The sequence below is a fragment of the Aptenodytes forsteri genome, unplaced genomic scaffold (assembly GCF_000699145.1).
Source record: "Aptenodytes forsteri isolate BGI_AS27 unplaced genomic scaffold, ASM69914v1 Scaffold387, whole genome shotgun sequence".
In the NCBI taxonomy this organism is placed as follows: domain Eukaryota; kingdom Metazoa; phylum Chordata; class Aves; order Sphenisciformes; family Spheniscidae; genus Aptenodytes; species Aptenodytes forsteri.
The window spans coordinates 1,004,460-1,004,985 of record NW_008795368.1 but is presented as its reverse complement, the minus strand read 5'-3'; the positions used below and the strand labels follow the sequence as shown (position 1 = coordinate 1,004,985).

Sequence of the window (526 nt, the reverse complement as noted above, 5' to 3'; positions counted from 1 at the left end):
TCCTTCTCCAGGCTCTGGGCATCTATTGCTGGCCCTGGCATCAAACTGGTGAAGAGGGATGGGTGGCACCAGTCCCGTAACCATTTGTTGACATATCAGATTCGACTGGCCCTTTGAAACCCCTTCCCTTTGACTGGCAGGATTGATGAAAAAACTACCTGCGCTCCTGAGTCCCTTACCACCACTCCCAGGGCTCTGTAGTCCTTCTTGATAGTCCTCAGACTGCTCCTGGCTGTGTCACTGGTGCCCACGTGAAACAGCAGCAACGGATAACAGTCAGTGGAGTGTATGAGGCTTGGTAGCCTCTCGGTGACATCGCTGATGTGAGCCCCCGGTAAGAAGCCCACCTCTCTAGAGAGTGCATCCCGTGGGCAAATGGGTGCCTCCGTACCTCTCAGAAGAGAGTCACCTACTACTATCACCCGTCGCCTTTTCTTAGTTGCGCTGGTTGTTATATGGGGGGCAGATCAGGCTGCTTTACTCAGCTCCAGCGCTTCTCTTGGTGTGACAGGACTTTCCTCTTGGG

At 54.0% G+C, this 526-nt stretch overlaps 1 protein-coding gene across 2 annotated transcripts in view; it reads right to left on the bottom strand.

Moving 5' to 3' along the window:
- PDE8B (phosphodiesterase 8B) overlaps positions 1-526 on the bottom strand; it is a 54,438-nt gene that overhangs the window by 25,151 nt on the left and 28,761 nt on the right. The window lies entirely within an intron of this gene.